Genomic DNA, 23,438 nt, shown 5'->3' with positions numbered 1-23,438 from the left:
GAAGGCGTATGAACCAGCTCCATTTTATGGATAAGAAAATTGGGGCCCAGGGCGCCTGGGTGGCTCAGAGGGTTAAGCCTCTGCCTTGGGCTCAGGTCATGATCTCAGGGTCTTGGAATCCAGCCCCGCATTGGGCTTTCTGCTCAGCAGGGAGCCTGCTTCCTCCTTTCTCTCTGCCTGCCTCTCTGCCTACGTGTGATCTCTGTCTGTCAAATAAATAAATAAAATCTTAAAAAGAAAAAAAAAGAAAATTGGGGCCCAAATGAAACATGGCCCTGCTTATCAGTTCCAGCAACCTGTGTCCTCATACATGTTCCTTAGCCTCTCTGAGCCTCTGTTTCCTTGTGTATAAAATGGGAATGTTAGACTCTAGCTTGTAATGCACTGTGAAGATTCAGTGCGATCATGTGCTGTAAGTACCTAAAACATTGTAAATGTCTATTAAACGGCAGTTATTAACTCAAATCAGGCATATGCTAACTGAACCACTGGCGAATCGGGCAGTAGTTAAGGGAATAAGACATATTGCTAGTGGCTATTTCCTTACCGGAAAAGAACTTTTCATAAACCTTAAGGGGCTTCTCTTACTTCTCATTGCACTGAGGTAACTCAACCAGTATTCTTCCAAGCATCCACTGCCAGGTTTATATGATATGCAACCGTTCGTGCCCGTATCAGCAGCAAGTTCTGAGCATGGAGGCAGTGTTACCATTACAAAGTGTTTGCAGAATTAGACCAGTGTCCTTCCCCTTCATAAATCCTTAAATGATACCCTTACTCAGCTGTAAAGTAGACATCAGGGCTTAAAGAACACATTTCTTTTTGCTTTTCACTACCTTGTATACTTCTTCTCACCACCACATCTGAGTATTAAGGCAAGAAGTGCTCAAGTCCCTCTGGGCTCTGGAAGGCTTGCACAAATTAGCATTCTTGGAGTCAGTCCTTCTTTTCGGACTAAACTCCTTTTTCTTTTCCTCTCCCCAAAAAATTTTCTGTTCCGGAGAGTACTTTCTCAGCCACTCCTTTCCTAATGTAATTCTGTTTGATTTCCACAGAGCAGGTCCTGAAAGGAGCCGCTGAACCATGCCTCAGTGAAGCATTTCAATTCCTGAGCACCAGCTTTCCAGCAGGAGCTACTCCAGATGCATCTTTATATCCAGTAATCACGCATTTAACCAAGATGACTGACATGGCATTCCCCCCCCGCACCCCCACTTCCAGCCTACTAGACTTATTTGTCTTCCATGGAAAGGCTCCCCCAGTTTGGGTTCCTGCCAAGTCAGTGAACGTACAAACACGTGCATAAGTCAGACACACCTACACACACATGGATGCCATAGGCACCGAGTCTTTAACTCTGCGCTGAGCATTTAACATTTCATTTCTAGACTTTATGTCTCCACTGAAGTTTTAGTCAGCTGCTGCTTTTCTTATTTCTTACCTCCTTATCTCCCTCTTTCTTTCCTTTCCTACCTCCACTTCTTTGTTTTTTCTCTACTTTTTCCCAGAAATCACCTTTTTGTTGTTGTTAGTCATCACAGAATCTTACATTCTTAGGTGTTAAAGGGGCTTGAGAGCATTTTTTATATAATCCTCTCACTTTAGTTGTGGGAAGTCTGTGTGCCAGAAAGGAAACCGCATGCCATTGGTAGCTTTCCTTTGCCCTTAGGAAAACTCTTCAACTCTGCTGTGTGGCTTAGACCCTGCCCACTGCCTCAGCCTCCTCTTCTCTTCCCTGTTCACAGGGAACCACAACAGCCCTTCAGTCCCTGTCTTTGATCCTTTACACAGGCTTTTCTCTCTTTCTGGACAGTCCTTCACACACAGCATATACCCCTTCTTCACCACTTGACCTCCTGTTTGTTCTTTAAGTCTCATATTAAATGGTACTCCTTAGGGGTGCCCGGGTGGCTCAGTCAGTTAAGCGTCTGCCTTTGGTTCAGGTCATGATCCCAGAGTCCTGGGATTGAGCCCCGTATCAGGCTCCCTGCTCAGAGGGGAGCCTGCATCTCCCTCTCCCTCTACCCCTCTGCTGCCCCCGCTGTCTCATGCACGCTCTCTCTCTCATGCTTTCTCTCTCAAATAAATAAATAAATCTTTTAAAATAAATAAATAAATGGTACTCCTTAGACCACACACATACCCTGTTCATTTCCTTCATGGTGTTTGTCATAATCTGTAACTATGTATTTATGTGAGTGTTTAGTTTTTTAGTTGTTTAGTTTTTTCCTTCACTTAATAGAAGCAAGATCTCTAAGGACAAACACCATGTCCTTCCTCCCCCCACATTACTTCCTCAGTACCATACACAGTGCCTGGCATTTGAGAGTAACAACAAACATCAACAATAAAGTAATAGCATCTAACATTGAAAACTTACTAGTTTCAGGCATACTCTTCTAAGATTTTTATAGGTATTCTTTGTGTATTTAATACTTACAACTATCCTATAAGGTAGATACGATTATTATCCCCATTTTGCAGATGAGAAAACCGAATGGTCAAGTCACTCAGTCGTGATTATATGGCTGAAAAGTAGCAGAGCTAGTTTCTACCTCAGGCATCCTGAACCCTCAAGGAGGCTATGCTGTGCCTCTATCAGGCACTCCATTAATATTCACTGAAAGAAAAAATGAAAAATATATCAAAATTGCTTAGTTGCAAAACTGAGGTTAAAACTTAAGCTCTATGCAGGGCGACAGCCTCTCAGATACCAGCAAAATGCAGTAGAAGAAAGAGAAAGACAAGCAAATTAACAAATTAGTCTGTTGCTGATAAGGACCTGGGGTGGGAGGGAGACTTTATGATGTGGATTGTGGAGTGAAGTGGAAATCATCATTTTAGATTCAGGCAGGACCCCGTAGCAGGTGGAAAAACACTAAATTGGTTGAAGAGTTCTTAAGATAAGGAATCAGGTTCTCCAGAAACATCAAGTGGAATTACGGTTATTATCACTAACAAGTCAGGTGATTCTAATGCTTTGGATGCTATTTTCCAAACCTGATTTCAAAGTTTAAGTAACCATCAATGTTATGAAACTACTGATCAGAATTTTAGGAGGAAACTTCTAGGAATGTGCTTTGTTTACTCCTGTGTCCATAGTATGATGGACAGAGCCAGGCACATAGTAAGTGTTCAATAAATATTTAATGATTTAATGGAAAATGCACACAAACAAGTCTGTCAGCAGGATCTGTGAAATTCAAGGCACAATGAGAAACACAAAAGTACGTTGAATTCCTATTCACAGAGAGTTGTTAGTAGATGGACCCACTAACAACTATCAGTATTCATCACTACCACTATCACTGGGGATTTGCTTTGTCTGGAAGCTATGGTATGTCCCTTTATCATTAGGTCGTTTTCATACTTGCACCAGCCTTAAGTGATGGCACGACTACTACTGTCCATCTCCAGATAGAGAAACTGAGGGTTCGAGATGCTAATTCCTTTCCCAAGATCACAAAACCAGGAACCTGTGGAATCAGGATTTGAAGTCAAGTCTGTTTGACTCTGGAATCAACCATGCCAAATGTACTCATCCCATTATTTCAAGACCCACATCTATGTGTGAAAGACATGTTGAGACTAGAGACTTTGCAAATGCGGCTTACCTGGGTCTGAGATATTTCCATTCTTCACCTGCCACAACCCTATTTACTGTTTAGGTAGGTCCCAGATTCACTGACACTTCCCCCTGAAAGACTTGCCAATCACTTACAACTGGGTTAGCTATTCCCTCCTTTCTGCTCCTGTTGGAAACCTTCCCAAGTTCATAATTTTTCTACCCTACATCCCGATCATTTATGTTTCCTACTTATTAGTCTTTGAGTTCCCCCAGGATAGCAGTTTATCTTCCCAGGGCCTACACAGTGCCTGGCATATAGCATATCATTTAATAACAATTTATGGAATGACTGAATTTTAAATAGAAATTACCATTATATGGATCCAAGTAATACACAGCAGGATTCAAAGGGAGGAGTACATTCTTAAGCACTAACTGAAACTTAAGGGCAAAAGACTGTTGAAAAGTTGGGGAGGACATGCAGGCAGGGCCACACAGCGCTTGAGTAGACATAACAGTCCTGGTGGATGAGTGGGGGGCCACAGGTGGTACCAGAATTAGCATCGCAGCCGGGAAACTCTTCCTGAGGAAGCTCTTGTTTGTGGCGCTCCATACTGCCCCTACACTGTGCTCACAGCTTTACAGGCACAAGGCCGGTAGAGACTCAGGAGCAGTGGTCCATCATGGTGGTGAAGCTGAGCCCAGAGCTACATATACAGCTAAAATGTATCCAAATTAGGAAGTAAAGCAATCTGAAGGAAATTCAAAACCACAACACTTACTGACTGAAATATGCCATATTGCTTATGCAAAGAATAAAAGGTTTGGGAGAATTTATTCTACTAAATCATGATGAAGGAAGAACAAAAGCCAGGGCAGGCAGTCTTTTACTCAGAATTACCTAAAGTGGAACTTCATGCCCACCTGAATGGACTCACTGGTTCTAACACCATGAAGAAATTAACAGCCAAGAATTAAAATCCATGATCAGATGAGTGTCAATGACAATGGAAAGAAAAGAACATTTGAAGAATGCTTCCAGATATTTCAAATTATCCATCAGCTTACTACTAGCCCTGAGGATATTCTAATGGTTACAAAATAGGTCATTAAAGAATTTTCAGAGGATGGTGTCAAGTACCTGGAACTAAGGAGCACACGAGAAGTAAAAAGTACAGATTCTGTGAAAGTCTTAGGCCTGTAGCATTGAGGGTATAAACTGTCCAAATAAGACAACTTAGACATTGATGATAGCTATTTGATAGCGATCAACAAAGAGGTCGGCCCTTTGGTAGCCAAGGAGACTATGAAACTTGATAAGGAGTTCTGCCTTTCTACTAAAGATGTAGTTCTTGGCCTTGGCCTCAGTGGAAACCCTATCACAGGACAAACAAAAGACTCTTAGAACCTCTTTTAGAAGGTAAAAAAAAAAAAAAGCATGTCTGATGTTAACATTACATCTTTCAGAGATTCCAACCCCCCCCCCAAAAAAAACAAAAAACAAAAAATTAAACTAACAAACAAAAAACCCCCATAAGAACTCCTGGATTTGCTTCCTGACAGAATCTGGCAATGGACATTTCTCAACTCCTCTGAAGGAGGATCCCTGGATCTGGTGACCTTTTGAGGCAACACTTGATACCACATGGTAAAGCTTAGGACTTCAGGGTCTCCAGATAACCCCCTGTCCCTCCTTCCCCCAGCTTCCAGGTTGTAACCCATTTGTAGAGAAGTGCTGTTCTAAAAATGTAAATATCATTTAGAAATTTTTTTTTTAAGTTGAGTTGAGGGTCATGCAATTATTAAGTTTCCTACCTGTGAATGTTTGGACTATATGAACCTAGATAAGTTAGTTTTTTTTTCTGCTACCAGCATTTTCATCTCTACCTTTGAGATGCCACAAATCAGAATGTTGAGAATCTGAAATGAAGTAATACATTAGGAACTCAGCAGAGGGCTCTGTTTTTTCTAAGTACTCAGATGTTTATAACGGCCACTGCTGCTCCTGTCTTCTAGTATTCTTCTTGTCTTCTAGTATGATCATTAGGGAAACTTGGGAGAGTAAAGCATTTCAGACAGAAGGACACTTCTGAGTAAGAGCATAGAGATATGATGAAATTTCCTGCCCTTGGGTATAAAGACAATTCCTGGCAGGGTGAGAGAGGCTGTAGATATTTAGTTCAGAGAGAATGATTCCTCTGAGCCAAGCAATCAAATACTGAGGAAATTAGAGAGCTAGTGAGATCACGCTCCATTCCTGCTTTTTAAGAGCTAAATGTCCAAAGGAAGAGTCCAGTGTGTGTCTAAGTCCACTGTATGTGTCTGTTCTATTAAATATATAGACAGGGCTCTATAAGGTGGCTGCCATTTTATTCTCAGGAAGTGGATACATCAGCCATTTGGTTCTCGGGAATGTGGGTTGCTGACTCTTATTCTCTCTGGGGAAGAGTGGTGTGTTACTAACCACTTTTTATCCAGAAGTATAAGACCAATTTTGGCTTTGTGTCTGGTCATCTAGTCTTTTCTAAGGTTGCTGGAGTGGAAATGTGAAAAGACGGTGTTTGGTCCCTGTGACTAGAACTAAGAAGAGTGGGTGGTATGCACGATCCCCTAGTAGTTCACCTTGCCTTTGATCTTCACTGAGCCACCTCCTTTCAATCTGTAAGATCTTATAGAATTAGCCAACTAAAGACTACTTCAGAGTAGGTCATTCCTTCATCTTGCTCCTGTGGTGGGACTCCACAACCAATAAAACTGTGTATCCTTCTCTTTATATCTACTATTTGAGTTTACCCTCCTTTCTATCTTTTTTTTGCCTTAAGTCCTTTTGCTACACTTCACACTTCTATCACCCTAAACAGCTGGTGGCACCACCTGCCTCCCCCCAGAAAAGGTCATATGCATATTATGGTTTTGGCCTCTCTTACTTTCTTCAAACTGTTTTCTTCCACTGAGAATGCCCACATCCTATTATGACTATCGAGAGTTTGGATATGTGTGGGGTAGATGTGGTAACAACTGGAAAATAACAGGATTATGTGATTTCATGTCTATTGGATTTTTTTCTGAGAGAGAACCTGTTTGGTTAGCAACTTGGCTTAAAATTTTGTCACTTTAGCAAAAGTGTAAGTGGATGGGCTAGAAATCTCTATGGGGCTGGGGTGGAGAGTGCAATAGATGGGAATCTAGGGTTTAAACTTTCTAGTTAAGAGTATTACAACCTATGGGGGTGCCTGGGTGGCTTAGTTGTTAAGCATCTGCCTTCGGCTCAGGTCATGATCCCAGGGTCCTGGGATCAAGCCCTGCACCAGCATCCCCACTCAGTGGGAAGCCTGCTTTTCCCTTTCCTAGTCCCCCTGCTTGTGTTCCCTCTCTCGCTGTCTCTGTCTGTCAAATCAATAAAATCCTTAAGAAAGAAAGAAAGAAAGAAAGAAAGAAAGAAAGAAAGAAAGAAAGAAAGAATATTATGACCTGTGGAGATAGTGCACACTCTATCCTATGGACATCCCCGTTTAACCAGATTTCAGACTTTAAACAACCTTACGGTGTTGGAAGACTTCTAATACATAGATGTGGAATACAAAGTTTTCTAAGGCAGATGAAAGAATTGCATCTCTCTTGCATCCTGCAGGCAAATGCATGTTGACTGTAAAACTATGTAAGTGTGAGTTGTGTGATTTCACAGTCTTGGTCATTGGACTTATTAACAACAGATATCAGATGAGAAGAGCAGCAGGTGAGTGTGAAGTGAGCAGTAGCTGCTGACAAAGGAAGGAGTGACAGCAGACAAGGAGGTTAGTACCCAGAGGAGACTCCATGCTCACCAAGGAAAGAAGCCATCTGGACACCAAAACAAATAAAAACAAAACACCCTAGTACCTCAGGAGTCCTTAAGTTGTCATATACACCAATGCTTACGGTCATTAATCAGCAACTAGTTATCATATGCCTACTACGTGCCAGATCCCATTTCAGGATATCCACGGGGGCAGTTTTAAAAAGTATAAAAAATACAGTGCTCAGCTCTGAAAATATTTATCATCTACAACACTACCATATCGGCCAAGGTGACGTTCTGTATACTAAGCTCTTTTTACAAAAGCAGGGCATGTGCAGTCTACTAGGAAGTCTTTCTCTACAAAACATTTAAAACTATTTAGCCGCTCACAAGATAAATTTGTTTACTCCTTTTTCAAAGATACCATTTCCTGACAATGCTAGTAATGGAAACATTTCAGAATAATGACCTCATAAAGTTGACACAGCCGTCTCTCTGTGCAGACTTAGATAACACACGGTCATGACCTCACTCACTCTAGAGGCAGGTCTTAACAGCTTGATAGGACTATGGTCAGAAATACAGTTTGGTTCAAATGTTTTCCCTCCTAACTGTTAACTTATTTAATGAAAGGGAGTGTCTCATCAAAGGGTATATTTTTCCTGAGATTCTTCAGGGATGAGACCATGGCCCCTATGGGACATTAGACAAAAGAGTTGGATCTTGAGCTAGATCAGGAACCCCCAAATTCATCCTTGTACTTAAATCATTTAAACTCTTCGGTTATTTTATTCCATCAAGCCAGTCATTTAGAATGGAGGAAGATTTTACTCATTCCAAAAGGCTGATTTAGGGCATTTTCCCTGGGGAAGGACATCCTCTATAGTCAGGCAGTGACAAAGTCCCTGGTATGCTGGAAGAGAAGGATTACTGCCCATGTCATACAGAATGTGTCGGTGAGGGTAATCATAATGGAGGCCTTATACAAGCAGCAGGCAGAACAAGGGCCAGGCACTCATTTAAAATGGAAAGGGAATGTGTATGTTTAGCCCACTGTCCACCAAATTTATTTTAGGAGAAGTACAATGAAAGCAGAAGAAAATGAAGAGTAGGAAATGCTACAACTGCTGGACCTTTCTGGCCTCTTAAAATCTGAGCCAGGCTAGGAAAAAATATGGTGAGAATACTGAATTTGGAGTCAGGAAATGTAAGTTCGGGTACAGGTTCTGTTGTTACACCCTCACTGTGTGACTTTGAGGGCACCATTTCCCCTTCCTAGAGCATTCACCTCTTGCCGATGATGGAAGGGATTAAATGAAACCTCAATGGTTTTTTTGTTTGTTTTGTTTTTGTTTTTGTTTTTTTTCTCCTGGCATTCTAGGGTTCAGTAATAACCTGAAACAAGGATCTTGTTTTTTTTTTTTTTTTTTTATTTTAATAAACATATAATGTATTTTTATCCCCAGGGGTACAGGTCTGTGAATCGTCTGGTTTACACATTTCACAGCACTCATCATAGCACATACCCTCCCCAATGTCCATTTCCCCACCACCCTCTCCCATCCCCCTTCCCCCCCGCAACCCTCAGTCTGTTTCTTGAGATTGAGTCTTTTATGGTTTGTCTCCCTCCCAATCCCATCTTTTCATTTTTTCTTTTCCTACCTCCCCCCAAACCCCCCCACCTTGCATCTCCACTTCCTCATATCAAAGAGATCATATGATAGTTATATTTCTCCGATTGACTTATTTCGCTAAGCATGATACCCTCTAGTTCCATCCACGTCGTCGCAAATGGCAAGATTTCATGTCTTTTGATGGCTGCATAGTATTCCATTGTGTATATATACCACATCTTCTTTATCCATTCATCTGTTGATGGACATCTAGGCGCTTTCCACAGTTTGGCTATTGTGGACATTGCTGCTATAAACATTCGGGTGCACGTGCCCCTTCGGAGCACCACGTTTGTATCTTTAGGATATATACCCAGGAGTGCAATTGCTGGGTCGTAGGGTAGCTCTATTTTCAGTTTTTTGAGGAACCTCCACACTGTTTTCCAGAGTGGTTGCACCAGCTTGCATTCCCACCAACAGTGTAGGAGGGTTCCCCTCTCTCCGCATCCTCGCCAGCATCTGTCATTTCTTGACTTGTTAATTTTAGCCATTCTGACTGGTGTGAGGTGGTATCTCATTGTGGTTTTGATTTGTATTTCCCTGATGCCGAGTGATGTGGAGCATTTTTTCATGTGTCTGTTGGCCATCTGGATGTCTTCCTTGCAGAAATGTCTGTTCATGTCCTCTGCCCATTTCTTGACTGGATTATTTGTTCTTTGGGTATTGAGTTTGATAAGCTCTTTATAGATTCTGGATACGAGCCCTTTATCTGATATGTCGTTTGCAAATATCTTCTCCCATTCTGTCAGTTGTCTTTTGGTTTTGTTAACTGTTTCCTTTGCTGTGCAAAAGCTTTTGATCTTGATGAAATCCCAATAGTTCATTTTTGCCCTTGCTTCTGTCGCCTTTGGCGATGTTCCTAGGAAGAAGTTGCTGCGGTGGAGGTCAAAGAGGTTGCTGCCTGCATTCTCCTCAAGGATTGTGATAGATTCCTTTCGCACATTGAGGTCCTTCATCCACTTTGAGTCTATTTTCGTGTGTGGTGTAAGGAAATAGTCCAATTTCATTTTTCTGCATGTGGCTGTCCAATTTTCCCAGCACCATTTGTTGAAGAGGCTGTCTTTTTTCCATTGGATATTCTTTCCTGCTTTGTCGAAGATTAGTTGACCATAGAGTTGAGGGTCTATTTCTGGGCTCTCTATTCTGTTCCATTGGTCTATATGTCTGTTTTTGTGCCAGTACCATACTGTCTTGATGATGACAGCTTTGTAATAGAGCTTGAAGTCTGGAATTGTGATACCACCGACTTTGGCTTTCTTTTTCAATATTCCTTTGGCTATTCGAGGTCTTTTCTGGTTCCATATAAATTTTAGGATTATTTGTTCTATTTCTTTAAAAAAAATAGATGGGATTTTGATAGGGATTGCATTAAATGTGTAGATTGCTTTAGGTAAAATAGACATTTTCACAATATTTGTTCTTCCAATCCATGAGCATGGAATATTTTTCCATTTCTTTGTGTCTTCCTCAATTTCTTTCATGAGTACTTTATAGTTTTCTGAGTATAGATTCTTTGCCTCTTTGGTTAGATTTATTCCTAGGTATCTTATGGTTTTGGGTACGATGGTAAATGGGACTGACTCCTCAATTTCTCTTTCTTCTGTCTTGTTGTTAGTGTAAAGAAATGCGACTGATTTCTGTGCATTGACTTTATATCCTGACACTTTACTGAATTCCTGTATAAGTTCTAGCAGTTTTGGAGTGGAGCCTTTTGGGTTTTCCACATATAGTATCATATCATCTGCAAAGAGTGATAGTTTGACTTCTTCTTTGCCGATTTGGATGCCTTTAATTTCTTTTTGTTGTCTGATTGCTGAGGCTAGGACTTCTAGTACTATATTGAACAGCAGTGGTGATAACGGACATCCCTGCCGTGTTCCTGACCTTAGCGGAAAAGCTTTCAGTTTTTCTCCATTGAGAATGATATTTGCGGTGGGTTTTTCATAGATGGCTTTGATAATGTTGAGGTATGTGCCTTCTATCCCTACACTTTGAAGAGTTTTAATCAGGAAGGGATGCTGCACTTTGTCAAACGCTTTTTCAGCATCTATTGAGAGTATCATATGGTTCTTATTCTTTCTTTTATTAATGTATTGTATCACATTGATGGATTTGCGGATGTTGAACCAACCTTGCAGCCCTGGAATAAATCCCACTTGGTCGTGGTGAATAATCCTTTTAATGTACTGTTGGATCCTATTGGCCAGTATTTTGGTGAGAATTTTCGCATCTGTGTTCATCAAGGATATTGGTCTGTAATTCTCTTTTTTGGTGGGATCCTTGTCTGGTTTTGGGATCAAGGTGATGCTGGCCTCATAGAATGAGTTTGGAAGTTTTCCTTCCATTTCTATTTTTTGGAACAGTTTCAGGAGAATAGGAATTAATTCTTCTTTAAATGTTTGGTAGAATTCCCCTGGGAAGCCGTCTGGTCCTGGACTTTTGTTTGTTTGGAGATTTTTGATGACTGTTTCAATCTCCTTACTGGTTATGGGTCTGTTCAGGTTATCTATTTCTTCCTGGTTCAGTTGTGGTAGTTTATACATCTCTAGAAATGTATCCATTTCTTCCAGGTTGTCAAATTTGTTGCCATAGAGTTGCTCGTAGTATGTTCTTATAATTGTTTGTATTTCTTTGGTGTTGGTTGTGATCTCTCCTCTTTCATTCATGATTTTATTTATTTGCGTCCTTTCTCTTTTCTTTTTGATAAGTCTGGCCAGGGGCTTATCAATCTTATTAATTCTTTCAAAGAACCAGCTCCTAGTTTTGTTGATTTGTTCTATTGTTTTTTTAGTTTCTATTTCATTGATTTCTGCTCTGATCTTTATGATTTCTCTTCTCCTGCTGGGTTTGGGCTTTCTTTGTTGTTCTCTCTCCAGCTCCTTTAGGTGTAGGGTTAGGTTGTGTATTTGAGACCTTTCTTGTTTCTTGAGAAAGGCTTGCACTGCTATATATTTTCCTCTCAGGACTGCCTTTGTTGTGTCCCACAGATTTTGAACTGTTGTGTTTTCATTATCATTTGTTTCCATGAATTTTTTCAATTCTTCTTTAATTTCCTGGTTGACCCATTCATTTTTTAGAAGGATGCTGTTTAGTCTCCATGTATTTGCGTTCTTTCCAAATTTCCTCTTGTGATTGAGTTCGAGCTTCAGAGCATTGTGGTCTGAAAATATGCAGGGAATGATCTCGATCTTTTGGTACTGATTGAGACCTGATTTATGACCCAGGATGTGGTCTATTCTGGAGAATGTTCCATGTGCACTAGAGAAGAATGTATATTCTGTTGCTTTGGGATGGAATGTTCTGAATATATCTGTGATGTCCATTTGGTCCAGTGTGTCATTTAAGGCCTTTATTTCCTTGTTGATCTTTTGCTTAGATGATCTGTCCATTTCAGTGAGGGGAGTGTTAAAGTCCCCTGCTATTATTGTATTACTGTCGATGTATTTCTTTGATTTTGTTATTAATTGGTTTATATAGTTGGCTGCTCCCATGTTAGGGGCATAGATATTTAAGATTGTTAGATCTTCTTGTTGGACAGACCCTTTGAGTATGATATAGTGTCCTTCCTCATCTCTTATTATAGTCTTTGGCTTAAAATCTAATTGATCTGATATAAGGATTGCCACCCCAGCTTTCTTCTGATGTCCATTAGCATGGTACATTGTTTTCCACCCCCTCACTTTAAATCTGGAGGTGTCTTCGGGTCTAAAATGAGTTTCTTGTAGGCAGCATATGGATGGGTTTTGTTTTTTTATCCATTCTGATACCCTGTGTCTTTTGATTGGGGCATTTAGCCCATTAACATTCAGGGTAACTATTGAGAGATATGAATTGAGTGCCATTGTATTGCCTGTAAGATGATTGTTACTGTATATTGTTTCTGTTTCTTTCTGATCTACTACTTTTAGGGTCTCTCTTTGCTTAGAGGACCCCTTTCAATATTTCCTGTAGAGCTGGTTTGGTGTTTGCAAATTCTTTCAGCTTTTGTTTGTCCTGGAAGCTCTTTATCTCTCCTTCTATTTTCAATGATAGCCTAGCCGGATATAGTATTCTTGGCTGCATGTTTTTCTCGTTTAGTGCTCTGAATATATCATGCCAGTTCTTTCTGGCCTGCCAGGTCTCTGTGGATAGGTCCGCTGCCAATCTAATGTTTTTACCCTTGTATGTTACAGACTTCTTTTCCCGGGCTGCTTTCAGGATTTTCTCTTTGTCGCTAAGACTTGTAAATTTTACTATCAGGTGACGAGGTGTGGACCTATTTTTATTGATTTTGAGGGGCGTTCTTAGCATCTCCTGGATTTTGATGTTTGTTCCCTTTGCCATATTAGGGAAATTCTCTCCAATAATTGTCTCCAATATACCTTCTGCTCCCCTCTCTCTTTCTTCTTCTTCTGGAATCCCAATTATTCTAATGTTGTGTCGTCTTATGGTGTCACTTATCTCTCGAATCCTCTCCTCGTGTTCCAGTAGTTGTTTGTCTCTCTTTTGCTCAGCTTCTTTATTCTCTGTCATTTGGTCTTCTATGTCACTAATTCTTTCTTCTGCCTCATTTATCCTGGCAGTGAGAGCTTCCATTTTTGATTGCACCTCATGAATAGCTTTTTTGATTTCAACTTGGTTAGATTTTAGTTCTTTTATTTCTCCAGAAAGGGCTTTTATCTCTCCGGAGAGGGTTTCTCTAATATCTTCTATGCCTTTTTCGAGCCCGGCTAGAACCTTGAGAATTGTCATTCTGAACTCTAGATCTGTCATGCTACCTATGTCTGTATTGATTAGGTCTCCAGCCTTCGGTACGGCCTCTTGTTCTTTTTTTTGAGGTGAGTTTTTCCGCCTTGTCATTTTGTCCAGGTAGGATTTGCTTTCTCCTGCTGTGGAATTCCGCTGTTCTTGGTGACTGAAGTTGGTTTTGGATGGTTTCTTGTTGATCTTCTGGGGGAGGGGCCTGTTGTAATGATTCTCAAGTGTCTTTGCCGCAGGCGGAATTGCACCGCCCTTGCCAGGGGCCGGGCTAAGTAATCCGCTCGGGTTCGCTTTCGGGAGCTTTTGTTCCCTGAGCGCTTTCCGTAGAGTTCTGGAGGACGGGAATGAAGATGGCGGCCTCCCAATCTCTCGGCCCGGAGGAGCCGAGAGCTTGGGGTTCCGCTCCTCAGTGCGCTCTCAGAGCAAAGCGCCCAATAGCCCCGCCTCCCTGGCTTGCGGTCGCGCCTCGAGGAAAGCAGTCAATTGTTGGAGCTGGAGAAAAGCGCCGGGTCGCTTTTGTCTCCGCGGCCTGCGGCCGCGCTCCGAGCCCACCCAGCCTGCGACCGGCACAAGGTAACCCCGGGCTTAGAGCTCACTCCTCGGCTTTGTCGCTATAGCCGGCTTCCCCGCTCTAATACCTGCGAGCTCTGCGGCACTCAGACACCCCCAGTCCTTCTGTGACCCCGCGGGTCCTGGGGTTATGCTGACCCCGCCTGGGTTTCCCCCCAGTTTAGCCTCTGGAGCGATGTCTCCCAGTGGAGCCGACTTTTAAAAGTCCCGGTTTTTTGCTCCGTCGCTCCGCCGCTTGCCTGGTGCCGGCCCCTCCCCCCGGGGTCTATCTTCCCGTCGCTTTGGATTCACTTCTCCGCAGGTCCTACCTTTCAGAAAGTGATCGATTTTCTGTTTCTGGGATTGTTGCTCTTCTTCTCTTCGATTTCCCGTTGGATTTATAGGTGTTCACAATGGTTAGATAAGCTATCTAGCTGATCTCCTGCTACCCGATGTCGTCTCAGCCTGCTACTTCTCCGCCATCTTGACTCCTCCCCCCCAAGGATCTTGTTTTTTAATGTGTAATCCACAATGAAGTATATACAGTAAAGTGACCTATAAATTCTGCTTAATTCTAAATGTGAATTAGATGCAAATACACACTGAAGAATTAGGGTGAAAATCATTACTCTGTGTAGATTAGGAAGTATAATGTGATTCCTTTGTAGGGGGAAGAATTAATTTTATACAGGCTGAAGTAAGCGTTAAAAAATCTAGGGAGAACCAGACACTACTATAGTCTGGGTTTTCTTTCTCTTTGATGAGATTTTTCTTTTCTATTTTTGTGCCCACGGTTAAGGGATGAATGTCTGTAGGATTCTACATGGGGCTATGGCATAAGCACTTAACAAGAGTAACAGATCACGCGAGCATAGTCATAAGCAATAATACCATCTACGATTTGTACAATCCAGAGAACCTCAGTGTTTATGGTCTCTGGTCAACCAGGCATATAACCTACCTGTCCTGAGAGGAAGGAAAATTGAGCCAGTTGTTACATATGAACTTGAGCTGAGAAAATAGTTCAGGAGCCCGGGAATTTGTCCTTACTGGGTGCCACCACCAGTGTTAACAGTTGACAGATTGTCTTTCATTTAATCCATAGACTAGAAGCTCCCTTTCAGAATACAGTTTTTAAACATTATTTGCTTTCCTGATTCCTATTAGTAAAATGGGGAAATTGAATCTTGGAGGGGTTAAGTAAGGTCTGACAGCCAGTAAATAGTATAAGCTGAATGAAAACTTCTCTGACTGCCCAAGGCCAGTTCCCTTCCACAGTACCACATTGCATTCTGGGAGTTCTGCTTCCACTCTACTTCTGACTTTATTTGGCTATGGTACCTTAAAAAAAATCACTGACGTTCTTAAATCTCAGTCTTTCATCTGTTAAAAAATCATAAAAGCCAGCCAACCAAAATTGGATATATGGCCTCCACTCTTCTTCCATGGTTTGTGTATGATCTTTACAGGGCCACAGTTAAGTCATTGGGAATGGTGCCTCTTGCAGTCATGAAAACATGGTGACCTTGGATTTAATAGGTCTGTGTACAACCTAAAGCTTTGTAAACTGTATTGTATTTACACATCTGCGTTTAAGAGTCCAAAGCTTTCCTGAGGCTGTCAATGAAATCTGTATCCCCAAATGCCTAAAAACCTTCTGATTAGTAGGTCTCCTGATGATGTCTTCTAACTCAAAGCATCTGTAGCAATCTGAAATAAATTAATGTTTAGTACATGAAGGGAGCTCAAAGGCAGAACTGACACTTGTGTCAGACACTATGTGGTATCATGGAAAGGGACCTGACAAAGAACTGAGGATTCTGGGTCCTGGTTTACTCTGCCTTGTCACTCAAAGAGATGCTAATTTAGTGCCTCCTCACTAAAGCAGTTATTATAAGAATCAAATGTGGTAATATGGATGAAAACACTCTGAAAAAACATAAAGTATCTTGCAAACTTATGATATTAACTGTGAGATATTAAAGTATCAAGTCATTTCACTAGTTGTCAACTGAGAAAGGGGGAAAATTGCAGGCTCCATCAGCAAAATTTAGAAACCCTGCTTTTTCATCCTTCAGCAAGGTCCTGCAGCTGATACTTATGTGTAAACTTCCTTGACTTTAATGAGAATTGGTTGCAAACACAGCTTGCAGGATTTAAATGGAGATCACTGTCTCTCTTGGAGCAGATTAAAGAGAACTTCAAGTTTCTTCTCTAGGCCAGAGTGATCCTCTTTTATCTCCTTTCTGCCGTTAGTCAGTGATTCTCAAAGGATGGCCCAGGACCAGCAGCAGAGCATCATCAGGGAACATGACAGAAATGCAGATTCTCATGCCATACCCCATGCTAGGTTTCATGGCACTGGAGACAAAGAATATGGCCCTGTTTTAAGGAATGCAACCCTCTCACGATGCAGAAAGTATAGATACCTTTGGTACCCTTGGCAGCTGATGAGCAACAGAATCCAGATTTAAATCGTTCATATGTAAAACTAGTCCTGTGGTAAGCGGTCTTCCCTGAGCCTCACAGTTACGGAACAGAACAAGAAAGATGAAAAGAGCTAATGTTTACTGAGCGTTTGTCATATTCTCAGCACTATTTTAAGGGATTTTTATGCATTAATGGTACCACATATTTTAGCTATTTACTGTATCAGGACTTTGACAGGTTCTGAAAATACAACTGTGAAATGTAACTGTCCTCAAGGAGGTTATTAGAAGGTTATTAGAAGGAGGCCCGTAGCCATCCCAGGAAGAAGGACCATGGAAGAATCCATTTGGGGGTCTTCCGAGACCTAGTGGGGTAGCTACACTGGGCTTTATGTGAGGAGAGGTTTCTCAGAGGACAAAACGCCTAATTTTAGGCCTCCAAAGGACGGGAGGAACCGTGACTTCACAGTGGGCAAAACTGGGATTTGGGGCACGTGGACAACTGCCCTCCGAGTCACATAGCAAGTAAGTGGGAGTGCTGGGACTTGAATTCAGGTCGGTCCAGTTCTAAACCCTTTGCTTTTAACCATTAAGGCTAAGCCAGAAAATAGGTTTTATCGAGCCTGTCAATTCTGAGAAATTGGTAGTGGCTTCCAGGCATGCTGATGATGAGGACTCTGAGGACTTGACTGGACTAAACTGGAAAGAATGCCATGATCAATTAGTGATGTCTGCCTTGGGTGCAGAAGAGGGGAGTTTGTGTGTCATGCATTTGCTGACCCTGCACTGCAGAGTACTACCTCCAGGACTTAGCACAAAGAGAGACAGACCTGCAGAGCTGGTTCTTATTCATGTCAGATTGTCTCTGACTTCAAGGAACTCATAGCTCAACAGCGTCAGCAGGGGCTTATTATATGTTACTAGGAGGTACTACTGACAGCTCAGGATGTTACGAGCTGATGGAGCGTTCAGTGAGAAAGAGAATAAAGGTTTTCTTTTTTTTTTTTTAAGTGAAGACACTGATTAAGAGTGAAAAACAAACAGCAATAAAGAGCAATCGATCTTATTAATCCACTAATCTTCAAAATTTATAGGCCAATTCCGTTTTCATTCTTTACCACTATTACTTCCATCAACATGGAAGGTGTTGATATAATAGAAAATGGCACTGTTAGCAAGTAATGGGATCCATATTGTCAAGTCAGCACCCTTGTGCCCAGGGGAAACTTAAATTTAGAAATGCCACCCAAAAAATGTGCATTCAACATACCTAGTGGCTCATCTTTGGAGCAGTATGGAAGTTGTTACCAATCAGGGATTGAGAAGATGGCTCTTTAGGGCGAACATTACAAGAAGTTAGTGCCAGTTTGCTTCACACACGGTTTATGATGTTGGTAAGATGGCGCATGAGCCCTTTGAAGGCTAATCACATACTGTTTCCCCAGTATGAATAAACCAACGTATGGATTGAAGTAACAACAACAACTGGTTCTCATAATCTAAGGGAAACAAATGAGTATGATCAAATCAGTCAATAGTTGGAGATGACTTCCAGATCAATTTCCTTTGCAAAAAGTCTCTTTCACTTCTCCCAAATGCACCTTCACAATTTAACTGTTACAAGCACTTTTATCCTTGACATTAAAAATGTTTTAAAAATGACTCATGCATTGGATATAGAGACCAAAAGGATAAAATGACCTCTCCCCAAATCCCAAGGTCAGAGCTGTTTGCCATCTGGGCATTTCTCCCCAGGAAGGCTGTGGGAACAATTCTCTCTCACTAACCATGACTTGGCAACCAACGTGCCCCCCAGACCCTCACTGGTGGTTAAGGGCAGCCTTGGTTGTCATCACCTGAACAAGAAGGAGGTGAGGACTTAAGCCTCAGCAGTCTCCCACTCTAGGGCTCCGCCTACTTTTTGTGCTCTCTTAAAGCCTGACCCACAGTCATCAGAAACTAGCTTCTCACTGGCTGCCCCTCCCTCAAGGCATTTATATCAGAGATGATGGGTGGGGGGGAGAGCTTATCATCTTAAAACCCATCTACCTTATCTTGCTTCGGAAGACAAGATGTGACAGTACCAGAAATCAAAACATTTCTCTGGTCACGTCAAGCTGACCAGTACAGAATTATCTCTGATTCATTTCATATTTTAAACATTCTCTGAAGCCTCAAAAAGGAGAGACTGGACAATAGAAGAGGCTCTGGGGCACAGACTGATAAGAATTTCACCTTTTCTCATTCCTACCAGGTTAGATAATCATGCCGAGAACTATGAAAAACAGCCTCATATATACATATGAAAAACAGCGTGTCCTTTTCTCCTCTATGGACAGATCTCAGCAAGAAGAAGGTGTTCTGGAGTCCAAAGTTTGAGGACACCAGTTTTGATTCCATGTTAAATGGAAAGAGGAGAAGAACCATTTAAAGATTTGCATTTTAATACATTCAGGATCCAGAAGCTTCTCCTGGGCAGGGGTCCTGATCCATTCATGCAGCAGAGAACTACCAAGTTAGTTCCAAGAAACTACTTTATTGGTCACACAATTTATTCATGTTCTTCCCCCTGGTGGGGCTTCTGGGTATGCATCCCTAACGCATCTCTATTCTGTGAGCAGGACTGATATTGAAGCTTAGCTGTGTGCTGTCATTTGTCCCATCCTTTTCTCTTTACTTCTGGTACGTGGGCTGTTTTCTCCTCCATTCCATGGAGAGAGATACAGCCCAGTGCTTTGGGTGGAGCCCAGTGCTGCTGGTAGGATGAGAGCTGGTTTCCATGCCTATTCCTGGCACTAACATGTGTGATTTTGGACAAGTATCTTTCCCTGTGCCAGCAGCCCAGAACTGGCTGATCCGTAAGGAGCCTTTCCAGCCCTAACACTCTAGACTTAGTGGGAACTGGAATTCTGGGTTCAGCTGAGTTCAGGGTAACCAACAGTTGCCAACTGCCTTCCTCTTCAGCAGCGAGCACCATGCCGGGCCCTGCAGGGGCTGTGCTCCCATCAGAAGCCTCTGTCTGATAACATGGCACTCACAGGCGAGCAGGGAGTGGGATGAGAAAAGCAAGTTTACGGGTATCTCCAGCACACAGCAGAACACACTGTGTGCTGTGAGCAAAGTACAAATGATTATGGAGTCTGAAAGCGGCAGGAATTGCATCTGTTTACGAAAAGTCAGAATAACACTTCATGGCATTTCAGATGAGCCTTGGCAGAGAGAATTCAAACAGGAAGCAGCGTCGTTTCCATAGTAACATTTACTATGCAGGTAAATGTTTGTGCCAGGTAGTTTGAGCAGGTAGTTTGTGCCAGGCAGTGTTCTGAGCACTTTGCACATGAAAGCTCTTTGACTCCTCTCGTTGTTTTGACACAGAAACTATGATTATTCCCACTGCGTATGGAGAAACTGAGGCACAGACTGTCTAAGCAACATGCTTAGGCTCACACCACAAGCCAGTAGCAAATGACAAGTGCCAGGATTCAAACTCAGGTGATCTCGTGCTTAGGTCCACTATCAGCCTAGATCCAGGCTCCACCAACACTCACATATGGGAAGTCTCTGAATCTGGAGACTGGAGAACGCAGAAGGCCTGACAGCGAAGATGAGCCTTGAAACCTAGGGCAAGTCCTCCGGAGCCTCAAACTGCCAGTTTCTTATCAGTGACATGGCAGTGATAAGTACTTGCCTCACTGAGTTATGATTATTCAGCAAAACAGCAGGATAAAATTACTTTTTAAAATGATACAAAGTCTTATATAATTTAAAAAAAAAGACGAAAGCAGAAAGAGCAATGTGAACAAAAGTTCAGAGGCGGTAGAGCATAAGGTGTATTTGGGTACACATACAGGGCAGAGTGCTTGTGCAGTGTGCTCTGTAAGTGCACCTGCCAGGTCAGGATAGGGTCTCTTCCCCATGCCTGCACCTTGAGTGATTTCCACCCACGGTCTTGTTTTATCTCATCTCTGGTAGCTACACTAGGCCTTAACTCTGCTCTCTCCATGTGAGGAATGGCAAATCCAGCTCATTTTCCTTGTGCTTTGTATCGCTAGCACTCACTCCGGAATGCCAGTGTGATTCCCATCAGCAAGAGTTCACTGGCAGCATTTGACCGGGAGGACTGGACCCCTAACCGGCAAGACTAATATAGACGTTGGCGTGTCACTTTGAGCAGCATTAGCTCATGTAGGAGTGACAGTAAGGGACGGTCAGAGTGGAGTGGAAACTTGTCTGTCTAGAGACATAGACTCATCCCAGCAATGTCTGTGCAGCAAGATACGCTACCGTCATCGCAGTCCGGGCAAAGCAACATCATTAGATGGTGCCTGGATGGTGCCCGGGAGGGATGGGGAAGGTGGAGGGGCACACAGTGGTTCAATCCAAGAAAATGGGAACAGCTCAAGGGATACCTAGTAGGAGATACACTGGACTGGGCTCAGAAGAGTACCAGCTAGCCAGATTTGTGGCTGATTGACACTGGAAATGTCACTTTATCCCCCTGAGCTTCTGTTTTCTATAAAACAACACAATTGATAAAGATGCTCTCTAAAGCACCTTGGATTCCAAAAGCCTGAAAATGTGCAAGTTATTTTTTTAAGCAGAAACTTAACTACAGCTATTCTTAGGCTCCCAACCAGAAGCTACATGTGATTTTTCATGTTCTATGAACTGCAGAGGTAAGGTCTTCAGTTGCACGTGGCTCTTATCTCCCCAGTGGTGGGATGATGTTGTTTACGAAACAACAGCAGCAACATGGCAACAGTAGCATCTGTAGCAGCAGACACCATGGTAGCCAGGAGCTGTGTGCTGAGAACACATTTTAAATGCATTTAATTCTCAAAGCAGCACCATTAGGTGGATACTATTATTATTTTTGCAATACAGATGAGGAAGCAAAGATTCCAGAGTTACTCAGTAACTTGTCCAAGGGACAGACAGGAATTAAACCTAGTTTGTCCACTGTCAAACCCTCACTCTTAACCGCTCGGATATCCAGCCAGGAGAGAACATAGGCACGTGAACCTCAGGATCCCCAGGTGGCCTCTTAAAGCCTCTCTGACTTGAAAAATGATCTCTAAAGATTTCTTTATAAGAGTCAGAGACATTATTCCCCAGGAAGGAAGAAGGAAGTGACTAACTCCAGGGTGAGAGAATAAGATAAGCAATTCTTTCCCCAAAGTGAACTCTGATGATGCCAAAGAGCGCAGGCTTGCCTTGGAAGAAAGAGGACCACGGGGACAAGAGTGGCATGGGAGAAGGGCAGTTGTCTCACCTGCTCAGTTGTCTGAAAGTTGTCCCACACTGGAGTCCCCAATCCTGCCTGACATTGATCAGTGGCCCTGACCATGGGAAGGGCACAAGGAAAAGTACGCTGGAGGGGGTGGGGGTGGGGTCACAGCTGATAGAGCAGACAGGATGGAGAAACCAGCTGCGTGTACCAGCCTCACCTAGAAAGCATCTGTTCCCAAAGTACTATTAAGTGCCAGGTCCACAGAGAGATTGCTAAGACATAGCTCCTTCCTTAACAGAAGGACGCGTTGTAAAAGATGAGAGACAAATCCAGGCATGGCTGGCAGGAATGCAAGACACTAAGTGCCAAAATGAGAGTCTGAACAAGTTGCTTTGTGTGTAAAGGGAGGACCAAACACAATTAACTCCAGCACAGCTCAGAAAAGTTCTAAGTGCACTAATGGAACTATGAGCTAAGAGGCCAGGAAGTAGATTGACCCTGATGGAGGTTCTCACAGAAGCTGTGGTATTTGAGTGGATCTTGAAGGACTGGAATGAGTGGAGAGGGTGTGATGAAATTCTCATCATCACAGAGAAATAGGTATAAGGAGGCATGTCGGTTTGTCTGTTGGCTTTTCTGAAGGGAGGATGGCTACAAGCATGGAGTTGAGTATAGACTGACCTAGTCGTGATTCCCAGATTGGCCATGTCTGCATGACCTTGAACCCTTGTATCTTCATCTATAAATGGAGATGCTAATACCTTCTTCATGAGATTGTTGTAAAGAATAAAGAAATTAATGCATATGTTTAATAATGCAAATATTTAGTAAATGCTCAATAAACAATAGCTTTTACTCCGTGTTATTGCTGCTGTGAACATTATCTGGCTCCTCCGGGTGACATCTGAAGCTAACCAGCCACTACTGGGTAACTTAAAAATGAACTAAATGCACCTACATATTCATTTGCCTTTGCCTTTACCCCCTTCGCTTTTTCCCTCTCCCCAGATTCTTGCATAGTCAGTAAGCCTGCCAACTTTGAATCTGAGCTTTGCTTTTCTGTTTTGTGTTCTGGTTTTCTTGTCCATATGGTAGACCAAATTACTGGGTTTCGTGTTTTAGCTTCTTCATGCGGCACAGTTCTGTACTGGACGGGGCATACTTTGTAGTATTTTCAGACCCAGGAGTGAATACACAAGACCACTACCATGGTCCACTTCCTGAGCAGGGCCCTTGGTGGTCAGCAGCCCAGGTTCGCTCTGGCACCTGTTCATCACCTTGCAGCTGAGAATCATCAGACAATGTTGGAATTGTAGAGAATTCCCACCAGGTCTTTTGTTTTACCAACGAGAACTTTTGAGGCCCAGAAATAGGAAGAGCCTAGTCAAGTTTCTACATAGAGACAAGCAGGGTAGGCTGGTACTCTAGACCTCAAGTTGGGGACTGATAGGCCAGTATACCCTGGAGGGCT

At 42.5% G+C, this 23,438-nt stretch overlaps 1 protein-coding gene and 1 pseudogene across 6 annotated transcripts in view; both read left to right on the top strand.

Moving 5' to 3' along the window:
• Nucleotides 1-23,438, top strand: part of GRIA1 (glutamate ionotropic receptor AMPA type subunit 1) — a gene marked incomplete at both ends in the record, with an annotated part of 310,204 nt that overhangs the window by 116,217 nt on the left and 170,549 nt on the right. The window lies entirely within an intron of this gene.
• Nucleotides 4,418-5,227, top strand: LOC308342631 (N6-Methyl-AMP deaminase-like; annotated as a pseudogene). The gene has a single exon. The product of its transcript is annotated as a N6-Methyl-AMP deaminase-like (transcript).

This window comes from Martes martes (genome assembly GCF_963455335.1).
Source record: "Martes martes genome assembly, chromosome: 5".
NCBI lineage: Eukaryota > Metazoa > Chordata > Mammalia > Carnivora > Mustelidae > Martes > Martes martes.
This window is presented reverse-complemented; position numbering and strand designations above follow the sequence as displayed.